This window comes from Pelodiscus sinensis, chromosome 1 (assembly GCF_049634645.1).
Source record: "Pelodiscus sinensis isolate JC-2024 chromosome 1, ASM4963464v1, whole genome shotgun sequence".
Taxonomy (NCBI): domain Eukaryota; kingdom Metazoa; phylum Chordata; order Testudines; family Trionychidae; genus Pelodiscus; species Pelodiscus sinensis.
Window position 1 is genome coordinate 178,576,519 of NC_134711.1, and position 23,228 is coordinate 178,599,746.

General features: G+C 42.4%; 1 long non-coding RNA gene across 1 annotated transcript; it reads right to left on the reverse strand.

Annotated features, from left to right (window-relative positions):
• Nucleotides 1–588: 588 nt before the first annotated feature.
• Nucleotides 589–22,005, reverse strand: LOC142820881 (uncharacterized). The gene is made up of 4 exons (XR_012897836.1): nucleotides 21,875–22,005; nucleotides 12,022–12,185; nucleotides 10,359–10,431; nucleotides 589–1,459 (listed from the first exon to the last, which is right to left on the reverse strand). It is a non-coding gene; the product is annotated as an uncharacterized LOC142820881 (long non-coding RNA).
• Nucleotides 22,006–23,228: the final 1,223 nt, after the last annotated feature.

Sequence of the window (23,228 nt, forward strand, 5' to 3'; positions counted from 1 at the left end):
ACTCCCTTCTCTCTATTCTTCACAACTGGACCAGCTGCAAGTGAGGCATGTCCACCACCACCCACGCCAGCCTCATGGCCCCATGAGAGCAGACAACTCCCATGCCACAGACGACCACAGGAAGAACTGCAGTGAGAACACATTGCCGGCCTGCATGCCTTATAGTGGTCTCTGGAGCAGCAGGACTGGAGGTTGGACACTGACCTGGAGGTGTGCCATGCTAACAGGAAACTGCTGCACCGTCGGCTGGAGATGTCCCAGGAGATCTGTAACTCATGAGTGGCACACACCACTGCTGCTGACCACCTGATGGCCACCAGTCTAGAAGCCAACCCCCTGCCTGCTCCTGCTTCCGCCCTTGCTCCTCCAGCTTCTCCCCCTAGTTCCGCTCTCCATGGCTGCCAAGCAGTGGGACCATCCAAGGCAGGCACCAGTCCCTGCCTCATCCCTGAGTCTTCTCTCACCCCTTATACCTTCCTCCTTCTCCCTCCCAGGTTCTTTCCCTAGCCCCTCCCCAGTTATATTTACCCTAAATAAAAAACAGTTTATTCTTTCAAAAACAAGTCTGGTTTATTGTATCTGCAGGGGATGGGAGGGAAGGAGGGAAGGGAGGACAGGAGAAGGGAAGGGTGTGGGAGGAAAGGCACAGAGGGACAATGCAGAGGCCCCTTGTGGGGAGGCCCAGGGGAGAGTGTCAGAGGCCTCCTTGTCTAAAACTCTCCCTCGGGGCCTTGCGGATGCACACACCCACCTGTTGGGCCTGCTGGATGGCAGCAGCGTGTGGCTATTCAAAGGCCCTTGCGAGCTGCTTGGCTTCTGCCCCCACCCCGGCAGGAATGTATCCCCCTTGTTCTCATGCAAGTTGTGCAGGACACAGCAGGTGGCCACCACCTGGGGGACATTCCATTTACTGAGGTCCAGGTGGGTGAGGAGATAGTAGAACCTCCCTTTGAGGTGGCCAAAGGTAGTCTCCATGATGATGCGGGCCCTACTGAGCCTGCCATTGAAAGGTCCCTTGATGGGATCTAAGTGTCCCGTGTAGGGCTTCATTAGCCAAGGGAGCAAATGGTAGGCTACATCCCCACAATACACATCAGCACATCCATATCCCAGACCCTGATGGTTCAGTCAAGAAAAAACGTGCCAGCATGCATCCTCTGGAAAAATCTGGAGTTCCTGAAGACACAGGTGTTGTGTGCCTTCCCTGCCCACTTGATGCTAATGTTGGTGAAGTGGCCTCAGTGGTCCACGAGGGCCTGCAGTACCATTGAAAACTACCCCTTCCAGTTGATATAATCAGAGGCCCAATGGTCGGAGTCCTGGATGGGGCTGTGGGTGCTGTCAATGCCCCCCTCACACAGTTGTGGAAGCCCATAGCATCAAAGCCAGTGACTATGGGGTCCATGTCACCCAGGATGATGACCCTATGCAGCAGGAAGTTGTTGATGGCCCTCTCCACCTGTGAGAATACAAACAGACAATCACTGGGTTGCAGAGTCCTCAGGAGTTGCCCAAACCTCCCCCTGCCATAACACACACACACACACACACACACACACACACACACACACACACAACAGGAGCAACCTCCAACTTATCCCATCCCTGGTAGGGCTTTTTGAAGGTGAGTCTTCAAAACCTCGAGGGAGGGAGAGTCCATCCCTCTTCCCCTTCCCTAAGGAGCCCCATTCCAGCTCCTGGGAGAATAGCACAAGAACGCCAAACCTGCATGAGCATGGCACTGATGGTCTATCTCCCCAAGTGAAGCTGGTTCTCAGTGGATTGATAGCTGTCTGATGTGGCAAGCTTCCAAAGTGTGATGGCTACCTGCTTCTGGAGGAGGATAGTGAGTCAAATGTGGGTGTCCCATTGCCTGACGGGAGGGGCGAGCCACTCTCATGATCCAGGAAGGTGTCTTTCTGCATGCAAATGTTCTGGAACCATCGCTGGTCCTTCCACTGTCCTATGATGATCCGTTCCTATCAGTTGGTACTGGTCTTCCAGCACTAGATGGCTGTGTCTAGACTTCAGGCTTCTTTCAGAAGTAGCTTTTCCGGAAGGGATCTTCCAAAAAACTTCTTCCAAAAGAGCATCCACATTGCCAAAGCACATCGAAAAAGTGATCTCCTTTTTTGAAAGTGCATCCACACTAAATGAATGCTATCTTGCATTTAAGCTGTGATTACTATGAATGGAGTGGCCACCAGGGCACCTGTGTTTTTTCCTCTTCTTTTGAAAGAACTCCCTCTTCACCGTCCACATACACCTTTATCCAAAAGAGCTTGTTCGGAAAAAGGCTGCTTCTTCATAGAAAGAGGTTTACCAGTGTTGGAAAACCCCCTCTGTTTTTTCAATTTTTTTCTAAAAGATCACAATTGCAGTGTGGATGTAAGTGAGGTTACCAAAAAAAGCTCTGCAGTGTAGACATATCCGAATTGGCAGTGCATGGTGTGCTGGGTAGAATGGGAGGAGCTTTTCTGCATGAGCAGAATGTGGAGAGAGGTGAGGAGGTGTCCTGCAGTGAGCTGCCAGCAGTAATTGCATCAGGAAGCATAGCATGAAGTCTAAGAGCCAGTGAGTGCTTTGCAGCAGGTCTGGCTCCATGGCAGAAGTGCTGGGTGCCTGCAAGGGCAACCAGAGCGTGCAGTGAGATGTATTTGCTATCCCTAAAGGAGGTAGGCAAAGGTGAAGAGTCTGAGACATGGCTATAGAGGGTACTCCCTTTAAGAACAAGCCTCAGATTGTTTAAGGCAGCATCTCCAGGAAGCCTGAAGTGCTTCCGGGAGCTTTAAATGCAATTCAGCCTCCAATCACTATGAACGTGGCATTTCTGTATAGATCTGAGCTATTTCAATGGGCATTTGTAGTGTGGATGCCTATTTCAAAATAGATATTTCAGGAGTTTTTATTTTGACTTAGCTTATTTTGAAATTAGCGTGTAGTGCAGACATGCACTCGAAATAAGCTACACAATTTGCATAGAGCAAATTGCATAGCTTATTTTGACCTAAGGGTGCTGTGTAGATGCACCCTTATGGTATTTCAAAATTGCTTATTTCGTAATTTGTCTTCACAGCACCAAATTTCAAAATTACGCGCTATTCCAAAATTCCCCTTAACTCTCGTGGAACAAGGGTTACCAAGATGTCAGAATAAAAGCCAGTTATTTCAAAATCTATTTTCAAAATAGGCCGCTTCAGTAGACCACAATAGCTATTTTGGGATACTTTCAGGATCCCAAAATAGCTCTGCAGTGTAGACATACCCTTAGGCACTACATGGCCATTGTTTTTGGTTACAGACTAACACGGCTACCCTTTGAAAGCCTAGAAGTAAACAGTCATTAAATCCAAACAAGAACAAAACATTTATAATCATTTGATCAAACGGGCTAAGCCTAAGGATGTTTAGACCCATATCGGTTGGCTCCAATGTGGTCAGGCCGATGTTAGCAATGAATCCTTCATGAGTTTTCTTTATACAATTCAAACAAGTGATGTCTTTGCCAATTACAGACTTCAGCTGAAGTCATGTTGACACGGTTCACCCTTATTTCTAGTATTAGTTTAAGTATTCCCGTTGAAATTGGGAAGTTAAAAAGATATATACTTAAAGTCTTTTCAGGATCAGGACCAAAGTCCAAACAATAAAAAATTAAAATCAGGAATTGCATCTAGATCTTAATTACTGGAGATTGTTTTTCCAACTGATATATTAATTTTCAATTCCAAGAACACAAATTAGTTTAACAGAAACTAAACAGATATGGTTTCTGAACAGATGTGAGGAAAAAATTCTGAAATCATGGATATTATGAACAGGTTTAAAGTATTGAATATCCACTTCTTCCTATAATTTTATTAACTAGTATGTTATGCTGATCTTATACGTGAAGACAAACATATTTTTGAAGTTATTACATAGCTGATCTAAAATAAAATGATAGATTAATGTGCCTCACAAAAACAAAAATCAAATACATTTACTTGTATGTGTTTCATCAATACTACAGTGACAGATTATATGCATGTCAATGATCCCTTTGCATATGCAGCTTTATTGGGTTTTGTTGTTGTTTTGTCTTCCAAAGCAAATATTCTCTTCTCCACCTTTGATGTTCTAAAGCAATTTCTGCTGCAGAACATCTCTATTATACTTTCCCAGACATGGCTTAAATTTGGCCTCAAAGGAAAAACATCAATGGCTAAGTTTGTAAAAACTGTAGTTGTAGGAATCAGCGAGTTCTGAACAAATTGTTGCCTTGCATCCTGATTGCTCATCAAAATACTAATTTCACTTCTTAATCAACCACAAATATTTCAACGGAGCATATTCAAAATAGGTACTTTAAGTATTTTAATATAAATGTATTTAGCAAGTATTTAGCAAGTCACTATTCCATGGATTTCAAACTCCATTTAATCCTGTCATTCTAATTTCTATCATTTGGATCTTGCTTTTCATGAACACTTTCATATCATATATTAGTTTCTACACAGATTATCTACAGTGCTAGTCACTCAAAAATACTTTTTGCATTCCAAAAGTAAGCTGCATATTCTTGCTCCTGTTCTGTTATAATGGACTTAATGTATTCCTATTCATGGACTACTTCCTAAAGCCTATATCGTATTTTTTCATTCTGTGTATTTGACAGATAGCTGCTTTTGGCAAGGATTCACAATTAGGTTCAAGGTTATGTCACTGCATAGTGTCCATAAATTTGGATTAGAAAAATTGACAAAAAAAGTTTTCAAAGTTTGTCAATTCCTTTAAAAAAACCCTGAAAATGTTGCAGAGACCATGCAATTTGTTCTGATGGAAACCATGGCTCCATGGTGGCCTGGGATTTCACAGTCTGTTGAAAGGTTTTGTGTGTGATCTCTTGATCTGACCTCTGGGCCTCTTGGATGTGCATCCAGGTGTCCAAGAAATTAAGAAAGGGAATACTTGCTATAATACATGTTTCCAGTAATTCATAAAGTAGAGATTTGGTGACAGATGTCTTAGTTTACCAGTTATGTAAAGAGGCAATGACAGAACTCTATGAGGGTATGTCTACACTACAAAGTTAATTCGAACTAACAGACGTTAGTTTTAATTAACTTTGATAGAAACTACACTAGTGCTCCGCTAGTTCGAACTTAATAGAACTAAGTAAACCTCATTCTACGAGGACTAAGCCTAGTTCGAACTTACTAGTTCGAATTAAGGGGTGTGTAGCCCCTTAATTCGAACTAGTGGGAGGCTAGCCCTCCCCAGCTTTCCCTGGTGGCCACTCTGGCCAACACCAGGGAAACTCTATTGCCCCCTCCCAGCCCCGGAGCCCTTAAAGGGGCATGGGCTGGCTACGATGCCCGTGCCAGGTGCAAGCCTGCCAGCACCCAGCTAGCAGACCCTGCACCTGGCACGGCTCAAGCCAGCCACCCGATGCCCCCCAGCCCTCCCCCTCTTCCCGGGACCAGGCTGGCGGCTCCCGGGAGCTTGCCCGGGACCGCAAGAGGCGGGCACCCGCCTGGTCTAGTGCGGACATCGTGGACCTCGTCCACGACCTCCGCACTAGGCACAGGAAAGTGGCCGTCTAGGGCAGGAGAGCTGCCGGCCTGGCCACCCAGGAGCAGGTGTGCATGAAAATCAAGGTGGTCCACTGAGACCCCTGACCTTGAGCCCTGAGCTTACAATGGCCGTACTGGGTCAGACCAAAGGTCCATCTAGCCCAGTAGCCTGTCTGCCAACAGCGGCCAACCCTAGGGACCCTGGAGGGGATGGACCGAAGACAGTGACCAAGCCATTTCTCTCATGCCATCCCTCTCCAGCCTTCCACAAACTTTGGGCAGGGACACCACTCCTACCCCCTGGCTAATACCACTCCATGGACCCAACCTCCATGACTTTATCTCACTTCTCTTTAAACTCTGTTCTAGTTCTAGCCTTCACAGCCTCCTGCAGCAAGGAGTTCCACAGGTTGACTCTTTGCTTTGTGAAGAACAACTTTCTGTTACTAGTTTGAAGCCTACTACCCATTCCTTTCCTTTGGTGTCCTCTAGTCCTTCTATTATGGGAACTAATAAAGATCTTTTCTTGATGCACCCTCTCCACACCACTCATGCTTTTATAGATCTCTTATCCCCCCTTAGTCTCCTCTTTTCTAAACTGAAAAGTCCCAGGCTCTTTAGCCTCTCTTCATATGGGACCTGTTCCAAACCTCTGATCATTTTAGTTGCCCTCCCCTCTCCCACCCTCTCTCTTCTCCTCTCCCACCTCCTTTTCCCAGTCTCCCACAGTTTTGTTCAATAAAGAGAGATTCTATTTTTGACCACACGTTTTCTTTATTTTGTACATCAGGAAGGGGGGCTAGGGAAGGGTAAGTGGAAGGAGGTGAGGGAGGAATGGGGTACGAGCCCCCGATGGGGAGGTCTGGGCTGGCTCTGGGGGCTTCTGGGGGTTGAAGCTCTCCTGCAGCCCCCCAATTGCTCCCTCTCCCCAGATGGCAGCCTGCGGCAAGTGCAGCCGGTCTGATGGCCGAGTGCTGTGATGTGCCCAGTGTGGGCACTCAGGGCACTCCAAGCCAGGACTGCTTTGCAAGCGGGGCACCCCTGAGAACTGTCTGTCCGGGGTGGGGGTCGGGTCCCTTTACGCACAGCCCTCGGCTAACCTGAGGTAGCAGCTCCACGCTCTAAGTCCTCATCTGATGCCCTGCCGGCACTGCTTCCGGCCATCCTCAACCCCGGTTCAGGGTCCACTTAATGTGGACATGCTAGTTCGAATTAACTAAACGGTAATTCGAACTAGTTTTTTAGTCTGGATGCGTTAGTTCGAATTAGCTTAGTTCGAATTAAGTAATTCGAACTAAATTAGTTCAAATTAGCGCTGTAGTGTAGATATACCCTGAGTCAACATGCCACAAGTATGGTTATTTTTTTTGTTTAATTTTCTTACACAAGCAGAAGCCATCCCTTAACTAACACTGTTAAATAATAAGTCCTTGTATACACTATATTTATTAATGGTCTGAAAGTACTTTATAAAGCATAACAACGGTCCTTTTGAGTAATTCTTACATAACTCCATTTTACAGAACGTAAACAAAAGCAGACTTTAAATGAATGTCAGTGTGCAGTATTGGCTGGGTCCTTCTAGTGGATCATCTCCAGTCTCTTGTAATTCAAACAGCATGTGGGATCTAGGCAGCACAGAATAACTGTTTCTAGCATTAGGCATCTCAGGCGTGCTCCCAGGTGTAGATGTACAGATCCTCTGGCACCCTATCTGTGTTGTGGGACTCTGCATGCCAACAACCCTAGACTGTAAAACCAGTGATCTGATAACCTAAGCCTCACTAGTCACTTATGCACTCTCTCCCCAAGTTCTACCTCTGGAGTTATCTAGTTCATATTTCAACTCCTTGGACTCCAGGTGGCAAGTAAAGTAAGGAGAACAGGTTTTTCTAAAACCACAGTAACTTTCAATCTCCAAGCAAACAGGGGTTATAGATGTTTAGGTTTTTATTGTTTTACCTACAAACTACTGCAAAGTCCTTCAGCCTACTCTGTGCTTCAGAAAGAGACGACCACCCTGCAATCTGCCTCCTTTAACCCTTATAGCACCTGGAGGTAAACAGGCAATGAAAGTGCTCAGCAAGAGCAAACATGGACCACATAGAGTTTTATAGCTTTTAAATATAAATGTTCCCGCTGTCATGTCACTAAGAGCCCAGGTAGGTGGTTAGCCAAGAAGTTCCAGCCTCCTGGAGTCCAGAGTAGGAAAACCTACTTTATCTGCAGCAAAACTAAGGATCTGAGGGTGGATCTTTTTGATTGGTGAGACAATCATTGCTGATGACTCTTGCCATTGTCTCTTTAGTGAGGAATACAGTGTTGCAACCAACGGTGTGTCTAGACTACAGGGTTGTTTTTTTTAAAGTGGCCTTTTTTCAAAAGGCATCTAGGCTGCCATCACTTTTTATTTTTAATTAAATCGAAAGAACGCGGCAGTTTTTTTGACCGCAGTAAACCTCATTTTATGAGGAAGAACGCCTTTTTTGAAAGTGCTCTTTCCAAAAAAGGTGTTCTTGAATGCAAACAGGGCTTTTTCGAAAGAGAGCATCTAGACTGCCTGGGCACTCTTTTGAAAAAGCGACTTGCTTTTTCAAAAGATGTGGTTGCAGTCTAGACACTCTCTTTCGAAACAGGCTTGTAGTCTAGACATAGCCCAAGTCATTTCCAGGATATTACAGACTAGGTGGGCAATATCTTATATTGGGTCAATTTCTGTGGGGGAGAGAGATGCTTTGGGAATTTACACAGTTCTTCAGGTCTAGGAGAGGTACTCAGAGTGCCACAGCTAAATACAATGTGGGACAGATTATTTAACATATGAGTTAACCTATTTCAGGGGACCATTCAAAGTGAAGTGGCCCATTTATAACCCCCCTAAAGGGCAAGGCAGCTGTAATTAGAGATTAGATTGTTGCAATAAGGCACAAATCTACTGTCTCTATTCAGTTTGTGATTTTTAGTATCTAGAGAAGTTATAAACTTAAGTTCCAAGGCTCAGCTTTTGAAAGTGTACTGCAGATTTCCCCATTCAGGATGAGGACTAATAGGTCAAATAGGATATGTCCACACTATGGGATAAGGTTGAATTAAGATATGCAACTTCAGCTACATTAATTGCGTACTTCGACTTTTCTCCTCGAGAAAGCAGGACTACTGGCATTGACTGGAGTGCCCCTCTCAGTTCAAATTAGTGTGTCTTCACTAGACCCACTAATTCAAACCCTAGAAGATCAACAGCAGAAGCTTCAATCTTCTCTGTACTATATACATACACATACAGAGTAATCACTTTGTGTGGGGGAAAAAGTGTTCGCCCAAAGGTAATGTGGAGTTTGTCTTATTCTCCTGAGAAAGTTCATGTGAGAGCAAGATTGTAGGAAGGGTAAGGTTGTTTTTGATGTGGGGTAGGGGGGAAGGTTGTTGTTATTTTGGATCTTTTTCAGGGGTGTGTGTATGTTTTGTTTTTGTGGGTTTGGGTAGGGGGATGTTGGGTTTTTTTTTATGTAGCAGGGGCTTGGTGAATGAGAAGGCTCTCATAGGAAGATAGATTCCAGTGAGGTTTGCATACTGGAAGTGCTGTCTTATAATTACCAAATGGAGTTACAGTTAGTTCATGATTGCCCATTTGTTAGACATTGACTAGTAGAAATAACCTTCAACAGACCTAAAATTATTGCTGTTGGCTTCACATCTAAGACAGTAAAAAGAAATTACTGTAAGAGTTATGACTTACATGAAAAGCATAAGAGATTAAGGGGACCCTGTCTTTGCAGCCATGGACCACAATCAAGGAGCTGTTTGCCAGAGTGTCAATAGATATTGTAGGGCCCTCTCACTATTGCTTTCCATTCCTGGAAGGAGTTGCATACACTTGTTAGGGTGGATTCTACCACCAGATACCCTGAGGCAACACCTCTGTGTGATGTGGACATAAAAACTGAATACTGCCCAGTGATCATTTAGTGGAGTAGATTCAATGAGTCTGTTTATAAAAAAAATTCTGATTCTCTGGCCCAGAGGCAAAGACTTGGAGCAATGCAGCTCTAGTTTTCTCTGCAGACCTCATTACATCACACAGCCAGGCTGCCTTCCTGATGCTTCTGGTTTGGGGAGGCAATGCTCTCCCCCACCATCCAGAATAGAGCACTGATATTTGGGAAGACTTGAATCAAATGCAAAAGCAGGAAATGTTCGACCTTTTTGAAGCACCACAGACAGGTATTTTTCAACTGGCCAGGTTCAACAGAATGAGATTATCTGTGGTGTGCCACTGAAACTACAAGCTTGCCAGGCCCCTAGGCATGGCGAACACTACACTCTTTAATGAACTCACATAGAAAATAACAAATAGACAAAACAACCCTATCCCATGTGGGTGAGCACTTTGCAAAATCACTATATCTGAACTACCTGTCCTCACTCTCAGGGGAAATTGCACAACTGTTTCAAAAGACAAGCTTCGGAGCTTCAATTCATAACTTTACCGGACACTAAAAATCATGGACTGAATAAAGACACTAGAGTTATGGCTTCTTACAACAACCTGTAACCCATTAAAAACTCTCTGCCCGACCTGCTTTCCCTCCTTTTCCTCCTCATGACTGGAGGAGTGTTAACAGGGCACTTCACCTTGAATGGTCCTTTGAAATGCACTAACTACTTAAATAAAAGATGGAACTGTTTGTTTAGCTTAACTGAGGCCCACTCAGTACTTCTCCCAGTCTTGAAAAGCTTGGTGTAATCACAAATGCTCATGTCTCTCATGAAAAGAAGTTGGGCCAAAACAAAAAGTTACCTCACCTTACTCGCCTGTCTTCAGGGGAAGTGTTGGACGTCAACTGTACAGCTTCCTTTGTCTGTCCTTCATGTATCTCTGCAGAAAAATCACATTTCTGAAAACTGTCCTACACCGATTGTAACCACATTTGCTACAGACTTGTACAGACATAGGGATTTATCACAAACATAGGTCAAATGGTAACACAATGGCAAATCGGGAATAGCTTAGAACATGACCTCAACCCTACGAAGTTTAGGAAACTGGGGATCTCCACCAGACCACCTTTCTATCTTGCTAAATGGGAGAAGAATCTCAGCTAGATGCTAATTCACTAAAAGGAAGGAAGCCCCTAATATAGAAAGTTTCAGAACTGCTGGTCTAGAATGATACTATATTGACACAGGGTATGTCTAGACTACATACCTCTGGCGACAGAGGCATGTAGATTAGGCTACCCGGCATAGGAAAATGAAGCGGTGATTTAAATAATCGCCGCTTCATTTAAATTTAAATGGCTGCTGTGCTGAGCTGATCAGCTGTTTGTCGGTTCAGCGTGGTAGTCTGGACGCTCTGCGGTCAACATCAAAGGCATTTGTCAACCTCCCTGGTATGCCTTGTGTTATGAGGTTTACCAGGGAGTTCGACAAATGCCTTTGATGTCGACCGCGGAGTGTCCAGACTACCACGCTGAACCGACAAACAGCTGATCGACACAGCGTGGCAGCCATTTAAATTTAAATGAAGCAGCGATTATTTAAATCACCGCTTCACTGTCCTATGTCGGGTAGCCTAATCTACATGCCTCTGTCGCCAAAGACATGTAGTCTAGACATACCCAGAGTGATTAGGGAACTATAAACAGAGCCATCCCATCCACAGAATGGTTCAGGGTGGCCACCCAAAGTACCACACTTTGGAGCCCCCGCGGCAGCCACCCCAACTGTCCTATGAACAGAATGGTTCCCCATATCAAGGTTAACTCCTGGGGCCAGGGTAGCCTCAGGAATTGCCTCTAGGGCTTTGCATGAGGAGGCAGCAGGGGTTGGGTCCATTCAACACAATTGCAGCATTGGGAAACAGACCACCTGGACTGGGAGATGGGTGGCAGAGTGTAACAGGCTGCTGCATCACTCTCCTTCCTATGGCTCCTGCTGCCACAGTGAGTGCAGGGAGCTCAACCCCTTCTGCTGCCCCAAGTCAGGTCTCCAAGTAATCCTCCGACTCCCGGCTCTCAGGGGAGAGATGGAAGGGGGCAGAGCAGGAGTGGGAAGAAGCAGGGAAGAGGTAGAGCAGGGACAGGGATGGAGCAGGGGCAAGAAGAGGCAATAGGGGGTCAGGGCCTAGAAAAAGGGGTTGCCCAGAGCCCACGTCTCCCTAAAATACCTTGCCTATAAATAACTGATATATAAAAAAAAGTTCTTCCTCCCAATCCTGTGCACTCAGACTGCTAAACCACATTTTTCTATCAACGGCATCTATGGAATTTTGAGATTAAATGAGAAAAAATAATCTGTAAATACCACCACACGCTTCTCTTAAAACAAACAGAAAAGCAAAAAACCTGAAAATAGTCTTTTCAAAAAAGATTGGGGCTTTTTTTTAATTAATAACTTGTAAAAAATCAAATAAAATTCAAGTTTGCAAGGAGGATCATATTTGTTAAAAAAAAAAGTTTCCAATTACCTCTTTCTTTTCCAGAATGTCATTGATTTGCTGTATCTCCATGGGCAAGACAGCTTTTCTGTACTTGAACGTCCCTAATGTGTAATCAGAGATTATAATGCTTGTCCACCTTTTTAAATGGTTACATCACATGTGAGTTGTGTGTCTAAATCACTTAGGTACTTCTGAAAATGAAATATAATAAAGAGAGTAAATAAAAATAGAGATTGGAGCAATGTTATAAATTATTCCAAAACTTTCTTCATTTTTGTTTGTTAGAGTGTGCCAAAAATAGTTTAAATGCACAACCCATGAAGTGCTTCCAGACTGTTTCATTTAATTGCTGTTCATTATTTGATGTTTGAGAGTGAACATCTAAGTCAGACAGAAATAATGTCTGCTCCCTCAATAAGAACAGAAATGTAACAGGGAAAGTGATAGTGGATACTTTTATTCAGTCTTGAATATTTTTATTTACATGTCAACATGTGTATTCATAGAAACAGAAGCCATATTCCAAATATATGCAGAGGGGTGAAAAGGTTTGCAGGAGTATTCACATGTAATTATTATGGTGAATGAATATAGTTAAACTAAATGGCTGTTGGAAGTCAAAGGTCCACAGCTACCAATTCTGAGCGATTCTGTAGAGCTTTGATTCATATTCAGTGTAGATATTTAATGGCATGGATAACAAGCTATGTGATTTGACTTAGTGGTGTCCCTCACAACCTCCCATAGTCTGAGACTCCAATCTTAAAAATAAGTATTTTGTACATCTCTCCTAAAAGAAAGTACTATGTAACTACAGATAAAAAAATAACCTTAACAAATCTAAGGGTGATAACCTGACCTGATGCCAAGAGCAGTTTTGCCATTAATTTGAATGGGGGACTAAATTTCACCCTGAGCCTTCAAGCAAAGATAGGAATTATACACACAAAACCAAAACAAAACAAAAACAAAAACACAAAGGGAAAGGTTGAACAGCTCTAAGAGCTGAAAGATCAAATGAAATGGAGTAAATAACACAGACAGACCCTTAGGAAACACTAACCCTATAGACACCGGACCACTACATTTGAAATCTAAACTACCACCTTAATGAGAATTCACAGAGCTGATAAATACACATCTATAATATGTTTCTCTTTAGTTGAAGTATTAGTGTGCCATAACAGTTAAATTTCAGACACTTCTGAACAACGGAGTATTTGCAAGAGTGGAGTAGAACTACTATTGAAGTATTTGTTCAGATGCTAGCCACTTAACTTCCTCTGATAGAGCCAGTAATAAATTGGAGGTGCAGGATTAACCTTATTTAAAAGAAAAGATGAAGCATCCAAGAGTAGGTCTAGACTGCATCCCTCTGTCAGGAGAGGTATGCAGATTAGGCAGGTCGACATTGCAAATGAGGCAAGGATTTAAATATCCCACGCCTATTTTGCATAAAAATGGCTGCCACGTTTTGCCCACTCAGCACTTTGTGGGCAAAAAGCGGCAATCTAGAGGGGGATCTATCAAGAAAGAAAGCCTTTTTCGACAGATCCTGTAAACCTCCTTGCAGGAGGTATAAGGGATCTGTCGAAAAAGGCTTTCTTTCTCGACAGATACCTCTCTAGACTGCCGCTTTTTGCCCACAAAGCTCTGTGCTGAAAAAAAGCGACGGCGATTTTTATGCAAATTAGGTGTGGGATATTTAAATTCCTGCCTCATTTGCAATGTCGACCTGCCTAATATGCATCCCTCCCCTGACAGAGGGATGCAGTCTAGACATGCTCTATTTCTCTCGGGGTATGTCTAGACTAGATTAGGCAGATCGAAATTGCTAATGACATGGGGATTTACAAATCCCGCACTTGATTAGCAAAAAAAGGCCACCACTTTTTTTCGGCATGGAGCTTTGTCAGAGAAAAGCGGCAGTCTAGAAGCTGATCTTTCGCTAAAAAAAAGCCTTTTCTGATAGATCCTGTATACCTCGTTTTACAAGGCATAAGGGATCTATCAGAAAAGGCTTTCTTTAGCGAAAGATCAGCCTCTAAACTGTCACTTTTCTCTGACAAAGCTCCATTCCGAAAAAAAGCGGCGGCCATTTTTTTGCTAATCAAGCGCGGAATATGTAAATCCCCACATCATTAGCAGTTTCAACCTGCCTAATCTGCATCCCTCTGCCGGCAGAGAGGTGAAGTCTAGACATACCCTCAGTGTTTTCTCTTTCACTGTAGTTGACAATTTTGACATTCTGAGTTGCTGCAGTGGGTTGAAACACTGTTTTCAAATCTCGAAAACCTAACTCCAGGGCAGTCTGAATTTTGTTGAGGTCCTAATTTCTTGGCCAAAGTATAGTAAAGGTTCACAAGACAGAGAAACACAACAAGTAAATAATTTGGGTACATTTAAAAGCAACCCAGAGGTCTGGAATTGACCCACAGTCTGTCTATTGGCAGTCCTTTCCCTCCCCCTCCTTGTCTCCTCCCACATGCCTTATTCAAATCCTGCGTTGGTAACAATTGAAACTATCACTCCAGTTTCTGCCTAGTCCTGATTTGTTCATACCACAAAGGTACTACAAAATGCAGCCTTTGATCATGTTTTTCTAAGCACGAATTGCAAGTGAATCACTTAATTATTCATTTGCTGCTGGCTTGATTTCAGAAGTATTCGAATGTCCAGAACACCTAAGCAGGTTTCTTCCTTTCCCCTCCCCAGGAGCATGACCTGCTTCAGCAGCATGTCGATCTCCACTGACTTATTTCTGTGTGAGGTGGTCCTATAGGATTTCCCTCGCACACTCATCTTCTTCAGAATGCTCATCTGGGGCTGGCCCTTAGCTGTCGGTAAAGCCAAGCAAACTACAGCTGAAATATGCATTCTGCAAATGCCTGTACCTTTATCTTTTCAAGATAAGTATCCATTGTGCTTTCTTCCACTTATATTTGCTGGGGAGAAGGCAGTCTCATACTACTAAAACTCTTCTATTTAGTTTTGACCTGAGAGTTTCCTTTAGCTTTCATTCAAGTGTGAAGTATGAAATGTTCATTTATAAATTAAGCTACAGTGTGAGTATTGTAATAGATTCAATTGCTAGCTTTTGAAAGGCTTGTGAGGTCAGTTTTTATGCCAATTCATCTGAGGGGGCTCACAAAGGAATACCAAGTGGATTTTTGAAACCATATTTTGAACATTTCATTTTTAATATTTTTTCCATTTAAAAAAGCCCTTCTGTATTAGACTCATTGCTTGCTGGGCTATTCACAGAAGTGAAGAACAGCTGCACGTACTGTAGTAAAACAGGCAACAATACTCCCTGTTTCCTGACATTACATGAATCTGACATGCTTTCTTGGCAGTCATTGTTAAAACACTGAGGATTCTAGAGAAAGGATTGTGTCATTTAAATCTAATTAAGCCTTTAATAAATTCAATTTCATTGCTAACCATGATGCATTCCTTAGTCTAAATTCATTGTCAATTCTCCGGTAAAGAAAAATGTTTAGTGACAGAAAATTGAGGGCATGACACCATATAAATTAGGTATGTCAGAGATGAGAGACAGAGTGATGCAAAAACAGAACACGAGTAGAATGTTTTCCCACAATGTATAAAAAAATTCTAGTTGATATTTTTGGTGATTGGATCATTACATATATTGATATCATATGCAAGTGATAATGTATCCTTTTAAAAATTATAAGTGTAGTAAGATGAGGGCCATGAGACAAACCCATATTGCATGGGCCTGATCTGAGTTCTGAGGCCTAGGTAACAATGGACAATACATGGCTAAAGAAAGGTCGAGATAAGCAGGAAACAGACTTGTTTGTTTAACCAGGCATAAAGAAGCTGAGACAGCACAACACAGCTCATTGAAAACGGCCATGACACCCACTCCCCATAAATACCAACTCAGGGTCAGGAAAAGGGTCTAAGATAAACAACCTGATATTTGTGGGGTGTAAACAACTACTAACTCTAGTTCAAGAAAAGTTCCAAGTTGATACATGATGGATGGAGATGGTCTAGTCACATCACAAGGCACAAGGTGATTGGTGGTAGTCTGGAAACATCAGAGGGTGACAACCTCACATGTCAGCAGTGAGGGTGTGTACCTGTATATAAGGTGGTGTCTTGGAGTACAGACTTTGAATGGCCTATGAGGTAATGGAAGTTTTTCATTGTTTTGAGCCATTTCATTGTTAAGAGGTACAAATGTATAGTGGTTCAGTAGAGTCTGTTAACAACTATTAATGTACTTTGCTTAATAATAAACCTAGCCTCGCACCTTCACTCTTTACCAGATTTGTGGTCTTTGGGGGCTCTCTTGGAATCTGCTGTGAAGACTAAGTGCACAAGTCTACACAGCATACATCACTGAGTATACACGCAAGCAGCCTTCTGGTTATCATCATCAATGGAGTCAGAGACGCATGAGGACATCGTGACAGTGAGTCCTGGCCCCTGCTAACTAACAGCATTGCTGAACAGCTGCATGAGTAACTACAATAAACTATAAGTATCACCAAAAAAAGGAACCATAAATTATTTGAATGACACTTACTCACTATTAGCTTTCTCTAGTAATATAGAGTGTGATGTTAATTTGTGTAGTTACCATGAAATAAAGCCAGTTATTAAGGACTGTGTGGATGATGTCACAATGAAGACACACTAAACTGCATAGGCAAATTCATTGAAGGTTACAGGATAATTCCCTTATTCATTCATTCAAGTTGTAAGTTTCTTCAGAGTGGAAAGAAAGGCACTCTCACCACCATCTTCAGAGTGTTACACGGCTGGTGAAGTTTGAGTTTAACAGTTCAGTTTTAAGATTAATTATGTCAATTTCCATTCATGAACATTGAGATGTAGTATTTAGTAATGAGGCAGAAGAGCAAAGGAGTCTAGTGGTTATGGCAGGAGGCTGGGCTCTGTTCTTGGCTATGACACTGACTCAAGGGTGACGAACTTAAAAAAGCATTTAATTAATAAAGAGCAGTCTCACCACTGTACAGATAAACTTTCTAGTTCTCTCAAGTGAAAAGCCAAGAAAATGCTTGGAGCTATATAGGTTAATACTCCTCCTTCAAGGAGGTCAGAGCCAGATTTTCAAAGATATTTATGATGCTAAAGATAAGTCCGTAGTGGAGTTTTTCAAAAGCCTAGCCCTCTATTGACTTGAAAATTGCTTTTGAAAATCTACACTAGGTATTTATCTGACTCTTTGGCTGTGTCTAGACTACACCTCTCTGTCGACAGAGAGATGTAGATTAGGCACGTTGAAATTGCTAATGAAGCAGGGATTTAAATATCCCGCGCTTCATTAGCATAAACATGGTCACCACTTTTTTTGAAATGGAGCTTTTTTGAAAAAAAATGGCAGTCTAGATGCAGATCTGTGAAAAATAAACCCTTTTTCAACAGATCCTGTAAACCTCATTTTTTGAGTAATACAGGATCTGTCAAAAAAGGGTTTATTTTCAACAGATCAGCATCTAGACTGCTGGGGGGGTTTTTTCAAAAAAGCTCCTTTCAGAAAAAAAGCAGTGGCCGTGTTTATGCTAATGAAGCATGGGATATTTAAATCCCTGCTTCATTACCAATTTCGACATGCCTAATTTATATCTCTCTGTCGACAGAGAGGTGTAGTCTAGACGTACCCTTTAGGTACCTTTGCCTCTTAGACAAAGGGACTAATCCTTGCTCACTTGAACTGTCCCATCGATGTCAAGGTTGACTACACATATTACAGAGCTGTACTCTTCAGAACAAGTATTGCATGCTTGAGTTGCTGAGTAACACGAGGGCTAGTATACATATTAGTATGCATGAAACACCAACATTAAAAACAAATAGAATAGGGATATAGCCTAACCTGGCCCATACTATAATTCTGTTCAGTTTTGCTAAGTATCCCATAATCCCTTGCATTTACTGAAGTGCTGGCATTCGTAGAAAGGACATGTGCCAAAAGTCAAGATACAAAAGTCAAGTTCTATGACTGAGTACAAGCCAGCTACATACCTTCGCAGACCAGCATCTGGAATGCTAGTATCCAAAAGAAAGATAAGGAAGGAACAGAAGGGAACAGGGACAAACTGACGAGTTGGAGTTTTGCAAGATGTAAAAAGATGTTGAACTTGTAAAAATCAACTAAATGATACCAGCTAAAATGTGAAACTTTGGGAGCACACCTTCTATAGACTTGCAGGGCCCTTGGGCAAGGTGGGAGGGGTGGCTTCACTCTCCTAGAAGGGACAGGCTTTCAAAGGGGTGGGGCTAGCCACCCCCCAGCCAGTCCTTCAGTGCCGCATGGAACATTCCACCTAGCGCTCCAAGGGCAATTTAAAGGGCCCAGGACAGTAGCAGTAGCTGCAGTCTAAAACCCTGGGCCCTTTTGAATCAATGGGTGCTGGAACAATTGCTCCCTTTACACCCCACCCATTGGCAGGCCAGTCAAAACATTCACACTTCACAGGATGGTTTCCCAAGACCAGTCTACTACAAAGACTACTACAAATATTACTACTACAAATATCATATAGGAACTTCCTTGTACTGCATTATGAGCCTAGAGCAAGAAGTCTGACTGACATTGGTTATTTGGTCTCAACTATATTTCATAACAAACCAAAGTGTAATCAAGCAATTGACTGTACAATTTATCAACAGCCTCCTCTGTGCTTCCCTACCCCAGGAGATGTGCTATGAAGTGTAGCTAGTTTAATTAAATTTTTTTTAGCTTTTTTCATCCATAGATCTCACAGCTCTTTAGAAAGAGTCGTTATCCCTATCATATTGATAGGGAAAGTTTCAGAGAAATGAAGTCGCTTGCCCAAGACGATTAAAGCAGATCAACAAAAGGGATGATGACAAACCTGAGGTCTTCTGGGATTCTAGGCAGGCAGTGAACCATACTACCTCACATAGCACGAATGTATAGACGCTTATTGAACCTGGGATGAATAGTGCTTTGCATGCGATAGAAGATCAGTAGAACATTTAATATTTAAACTGTCATCTAAGCCCAAATACAAGAAATAAAGCTTTTTTTTTTTTGTTCAGTCACTTTTAATTCAATTGACAATTTAACACTGCAAATAAAAGTTAAGCTTTAATTTACTGGCTCAGTATGTTTTGTGGGAAAATTAAGTCTTTTGGGAATCTATGTCTGCATAACAAAATTTATTATCTGTAATTAACTAACCTTAAGAAAAGCCCCCTTTTAATTTCCTCCTGTTAACATATCCGAAAAATGAAACTTTAACAAGCATTAGCCTAGAAGTGTCTATATTAAAGTAAAAACTACTACAAATATTAAATGGATGTTGCACTCAAGTTATAAGTTAATGAAAGTTTGGTCATTATATTGCCTCTCTATTTGGATGCATACCAAGAGACCATTTTTATGCATCAGTTACATCTGATAATAAAATAAACTCATGCCTACATTGATATTGGCTCACAATTGAATGTATATCCAAATTCACTGCAAATCCCTAAGAAAGAGTGTTCTCAATCTTTATTCTTAAAAGAAAGTCATCCAGTTCTCTGAAGTCTAATAACAGTCTCCAGATTTTGTATTTTTTATTTTGAGCCTTTTGAAGAAAGCAACTGGGATTTTTTTAAAGAATTCAAATAAAAACTTTTCTGTCAATCTCTGTTTTGAATTTCTCTATTTTCAGAGGTAGTAAAGCAGAATGAAGCCATCTAAAAATGTTATCTCACCAGAGAGGTTTCAGAAGAATTGTGTAATGCAAGCATGCTTCACACTGAGTAAAAATTTAAACTGATTTAAAAAAAGAAAACCCACACACCACTACCATGAAAATTGGTCAGTTCTTCTGCACTCCAAACATCTAACAGGGCCACAGCAAGAGATTTAAGTCACCCACAAAGCAGACTGCCCCCTCCTCCACCTGACATGATATGAACAGATGCCATTACTTTGAGGGAGCCCTACATAATAGATTACATACCTTTTCCTTTCCTTTTTTAAAAGGTTGCTTTTGTTAGGAGCAACTTATTTCCATTCATAAAAGTTGAGCACACCATGAAAAATCATGGAGACATTTTCAACTAATAAGTGTGTATGCAACAGGAAGACAGGGATGTTAAATAGATTGTCCACTCCCTTGCAAAAAATTGACAGGATGGAGAACTATAGAGTTTCGTGTCATTCTGAAGAAAGGACAGGGTTGCCAGATGGTTTAACAAAAAATACCTTGCCCTTCCCCCACACACACCGCACCCAAAAAAGCACACCGGGAAAAAATTCTGTTGAGAAAAAAAAAGGAGGGGAGCCCAAAGTTATTAAGAAAAAAATGGTTCTGCGCCTTTAAATGGCCCCGCGATCCTCACTCCCCTGCCAGACATGACAGGTGAAAATTGTTCCCACTGGGCTTGCCATGCTCCTCACTCCCCCGACCCCACAAGACACGGCAGGGGAAAATTGTCCCCGCCGAGCTTCTGTCCGAGGGAAACAGGAAATACCAGACTTTTCACTGGTATTTTCTGGGTTTTTTACTGGACAGAGGACCCAAATAACAGGCAGTCAGGGTGAAAACCAGATACCTGGCAACCCTAATTAGAAATAAGGCAATTAATACATACCAAATGCACATGGCTTTACTGTCTGCAACCTGCTGCCCCTCTTTCTGCTTCCCAGGTTCTCTTGAAATCACTGAGTGCTTCTGGGTACACATGGAGAAACTTATCAAGGGGTAATATAATGGGGCTAGGAGATAACAGTAATTGGGGAATAAGATGACCAGGGCTTGATGAGTTTTGAAAGTGTGGGCAGAGAGGGAAGATAATATACTGGAGACATTGTACAGAAAATAGCAAGATTGATATGTGTCCTGGGTGTGTGAAAAGGTGAGAGTTGAAGTCTAATACACAGTTAATGCCCCCACACCATTTTTGGGGGGTAGCGTAGTCAAAATAAGATTACAGTGACTGATTGACTGGTAAAAACAAGTGCTTAGATTGGGCATGACATAGTCCTGCATACTTATGCGTATAAGCCATTAGCAGTTGCACACAATGTGCATCGCATGTAGGCAGGACCGCATTATGACTTTCGTGGGCCCTAGGCACTTTTGCCTTCATGGGCCCCTTCCTACATTATATATATATATATATATATTAAAAATCATTGTTATATAACTTTAAAAACTTAAACTTTTTTTTCTGTTTTAGGCAAAATGTAATAGATTTTCATGGGCCCTAAATGTTTCATTTTTTTCTGTTGTGAGAAAAAAATGTAAACATTTTCTTCAACCCTAAAAGTTTTTTCTTCTGATTTTAAAATAAACTAAAACATTTTCGTGGGCCCCTAAAAGTATCGTGGTCCCTACGCACTGTGCCTACTGTGCCTAATGGATAAGTCAGCCCTGCGTGTAGGGAACATTAAGGTGTTTGGCCAAGACTGAGATGAATCTCACACTCCGGAATACTATTTAAATGGTTTCTGTCTTCTTTAAAATCCACTATCTTTTTTATCATGCACCATTATGTTCAAGCTGCTGTAAAAACATATACTAAGTACTGTGAAGTTCAATAATAGAGATTACACACTGCATTCACACTTATCCCTTTCATCATTACACTAAATAAAAATCAGCTGAAGAAAATCAAATGTGACGCTATTCTTGAACATTCAATATCCAAAATATGCAAGTGACTAAGTCATAAAGAATGCACTGAAGTCTTCTGTCCAACCAGAAATCAATATACATAAGAGCACTAAATTTATTAACAGCAGAGTTAGCATTTAGCAATTTGTAGAGACTACTTCGCTAGTGTGGTGGGCCATATTGTGCCATCAATTTATAAGCATAACTTCTTACTGAAAATCTTAAATCTTGGTACTTACTGCTGTGACAGGGTCAATCCCACTCTTGAGTCCCAGACCCATGTTCAGTCCACAGTCTCCAGTCTAGGTACCGCAGCACAGGTTTTGCTTATCCTTTTCAGCGTTTTGTGGAGGGCTGTCCCTTGGCAAAATGGCTGTCAGGACAAACAATTCTGGTCAGCTATGGCTGGGTTACAAGTCCTCCCCAAAAGCAACAAGGGGTCCTGCGGCACCTTAGGCTATGTCTACACTACCACACTAGTTCGAACTAGGGTGGTTAATGTAGGCAACCGGAGTTGCAAATGAAGCCCGGGATTTGAATTTCCTGGGCTTCATTTGCATATTGCCGGGCGCCGCCATTTTTAAATGTCCGCTAGTTCGGACTCCATGTCCGCGGCTACACACGGCACGGACTAGGTAGTTCGGATTAGGCTTCCTATTCCGAACTACCGGTACACCTCGTTCCACGTTCCACGAGGAGTAACGGTAGTTCGGAATAGGAAGCCTAATCCAAACTACCTAGTTCGTGCCGCGTGTAGCTGCGGGCATGGAGTCCGAACTAGCGGACATTTAAAAATGGCGGTGCCCAGCAATATGCAAATGAAGCCCGGGAAATTCAAATCCCGGGCTTCATTTGCAACTCCGGTTGCCTACATTAACCACCCTAGTTCGAACTAGGGTGGTAGTGTAGACATACCCTTATAGATTAACAGATCTATTGGAGCATAAGCTTTCGTGGGAAAAGACTCACTTCATCAGATGCATGTAGTGGACATTTCCAGAGGCAGGTATAAATATGCAGGCCAGAATAAGGCTAGAGATAACGAGGTTAATTGAGTCAGGGAGGGTGAGGCCTACTTTAGCAGTTGATCTGGAGGTGAGAACACCAAGAAAGGAGAAACTGCTTTTGTAGTTGTCTAGCCATTCACAGTCTTTGTTTAATCCTAAAATGATGGTGTCAAATTTGCAGATGAACTGTAGCTCAGCAGTTTCTCTTTGAAGTCTGGTCTTGAAGTTTTTTTGCTGCAGGATGGCTACCTTTAAATGTGCTACTGTGTGTCCAGGGAGATTGAAGTGTTCTCCTACAGGTTTTTGTATATTGCCATTCCTGATAACTGATTTGCATCTATTTATTCTTTTACGTAGGGACTGTCCAGTATGGCCGATGTCTATAGCAGAGCAGCATTGCTGACACATGATGACGTATATTACATTGGTAGATGTGCAGGTGAATGAACCAGTGAGGGTGTGGCTGATCTGGTTAGGTCCTGTGATGGTGTCGCTGGTGTAGATGTGTGCAGAGTTGGCATTGAGGTTTGTTGCATGGATTGGTTCCTGAGTTAGAGTTACTGTGGTGCGGTGTATAATTGCTGGT